This window comes from Tenrec ecaudatus, chromosome 15, assembly GCF_050624435.1.
Source record: "Tenrec ecaudatus isolate mTenEca1 chromosome 15, mTenEca1.hap1, whole genome shotgun sequence".
In the NCBI taxonomy this organism is placed as follows: domain Eukaryota; kingdom Metazoa; phylum Chordata; class Mammalia; order Afrosoricida; family Tenrecidae; genus Tenrec; species Tenrec ecaudatus.
Genome location: NC_134544.1, coordinates 69,256,314 through 69,258,984, shown reverse-complemented (window position 1 = coordinate 69,258,984; position 2,671 = coordinate 69,256,314). Strand labels below are relative to the sequence as shown.

The 2,671-nt window shown below is 37.0% G+C and overlaps 1 non-coding gene across 1 annotated transcript; it reads left to right on the top strand.

Moving 5' to 3' along the window:
• The first annotated feature begins 660 nt into the window (after positions 1 to 660).
• LOC142428409 (U1 spliceosomal RNA) lies at positions 661 to 824 on the top strand. The gene has a single exon (XR_012780314.1). It is a non-coding gene; the product is annotated as a U1 spliceosomal RNA (small nuclear RNA).
• The last annotated feature ends 1,847 nt before the right edge of the window (positions 825 to 2,671 follow it).

The following is a 2,671-nucleotide window of genomic DNA, read 5'->3' as shown; positions in this document are numbered from 1 at the left end:
AGATATAAACAATACCCTCCCCTTGGGTGGATTAGTGCCCCATGCCCCCACTACCTTTTTCTTCCTTATATTCATCCTTTTGTTTTCCTTTCCCCCCCCTCCTCCACCATGGTCTACCATGTGCATGCCTGGTTTTGGTCTGGTCTCTACCATACTACACAGTCTTTGCCTCAAAAATGTTTGTATACAGTAGCTTTTTCCCCTATGCCACTTTTGCTTTTTAAAAAATTTTTTTATTCTTACCTCAGCGGGCTTATGTTGTACTTAAAAAAAAAACTACAGGTATCAGCCTCCTACCACCTCCCCCTCCCTGATTGCTTAATCAAAAGAGTTAACAGAAAATTCACCTTTGAATATCCCCATATTTCTTATTCATAAAATCAAAACATGACTGAGTGATTATAAAAGGAGAAAAAGTAAAACTTAAGCACATATGGGTGTCTTTAGGTATGTATTATTTAGTTTGTTTCAAACTAGAAACCATCTTTAGGCACAAGGATTTATAATTCACCGTCGTCCAAGTTACATGGGACATAGAAAAAACATTCAGATGTATTGAAAATGACATGCTGTGTGGGTTTTTGGTTAAGACCAACAACAGCAAATTAGAATAATAAATTCTATCTTGACAAAGAGTTTAGATAATTTTCAGATACATGAATACTTACCTGGCAGGGGAGATACCATGAGCACGAAGGTGGTTTTCCCAGGGCGAGGCTTATCCATTACACTCCGGATGTGCTGACCCTTGCGATTTCCCCAAATGTGGGAAACTCGACTGCATAATTTGTGGTAGTGGGGGACTGCGATCATGCTCTCCCCTGTTATTAAAAAAAAGAAAAGAAAAAAAAGTTCAGATACATGATCTCTGTATTAGCATTATCTGCATGGACTGCGTTTAGAAGAAACACATCATTAGAAAGATCTAGTATCTTTATTTTTAAAGTTATATGTTTTATTCCTGAATTACGAAGTAACATTGGTCAAAGATACAAAATGTTCTTCATTCTCAGAGTCCTACTGCTATTGTCATTGGAAACAGCTCTTTAAACGATTCTTACTAGATTTTAGATTGACCAATAAGCCCCAAAACTATTGTGCCCTCCACTTGCATTGCTGGTGGAACTTTCAGCAAACTATCCTACTCAGGCTTCTTTCAAGGTGTTTGATGTGGTTTTCTGCCACTGTATCCCTGGGGAATAAATATCAGCCTATGAAATCAGTAAGGTTAATATAGAAAGGAAAGAAACACAGGATAAATAAAACACTATTTAAAAGTCAAACAAAACTTTAATAACGTGTTATATAGTCATGACACTTAAAGCAACCTGGTACAATGGTATATATGAATAGCAGTGGATTAGAATTGATAACCTAGATATACAACCAGGTACGTATAGACAACCTAATCTTTGATAAAGGACTAAAACACATTAAGTGGAGAGGAGATATCCTTTTCAACAAATGATGTTGGAAAAATTGGATTTCCACCTGCAAAAGAATGGAATAAAGTCCATACCTCATGCCACATACAAAAATGAACGCATGATAAATCCAATACCTACATATAAACCCTAGATCATACAGCCAGACAATAAAAATGTAGGGACAAATTTGAGGGCAGTTATACAAGATATAAACACACTATGGCCATAATAAAAATATTCACATTATAGAAGACAAAATAAAGAACTGGGAGCTACTAAAAATACATTAATGAACATCAAAAGCCTTCATCTATAAATCCCTGAGGACCAATAATGAGAGTAGCCATACCAGGAGGGGAAGGGGATGGTGGAGTAGAAAGGGGGAATCGAACACAATGATCTACATATAATCCTCTCCCTGGGGGTCGGACAACAGAAAAGTGGGTGAAGGGAGACATCTGGCAGTTTAAGATATGACAAAACAAGAATAACCTATAAATTATCAAGGGTTCGTGAGGGAGGGACAGTGAAAGAGAGGAAAATGAGATGATAACAAGGGCTCAAGTAGAAAGAAATGTTTTGAGAATGATGATGGCAACAAATGTACAAATGTGCTTCACACAATGATGTATAGATTGGGATAAGAGTTGTACGAGCCCACAATAATATGACTAAAAAAACCAAAACAACTTCACAAAGAACACTAGGATACAGTTAATTCACACTTCCTAACTTGTGTATGTCTGCATGAATGCCTGATTGCAAGTCTCACTCTCTATTATTTCATTCTAGTCCATTAGGCTAAATAACCGCTTCTTGACTTTTTATAATAAAGCTTACATTTTAAATATATTTAAGAATGAAATATAAGAGAATCATAGAATAATTAATGCTTTTGGTATTGTTCTTTGACAGGTGTGGCTTTGACGGGTGACCAGCTATTCCTTACCTCTCTTGACTTTCATTATAACTAAGAATTTCCCCTGTGTGACTGATTTTTAGTGGAATTTTCTCAAAGAACAGGTCCAGTCAATCCCGAAGGATCTAGGTTGCTGACTCCTACCTTTGAGTGACTCATGGTCTCAAGTCTAGCATTTCCACATAAAAGAGCTTGTTCCCCTTTAATACAGAAAAGAGAGACTTCTACTCACATTGGTAGAGTCATGGTGAACTACAACCCAGAAAAGCAGGGAATAGACTTCCAGCAAGATGGCGATGGTGTAACACATACCAGAGGGACTCCA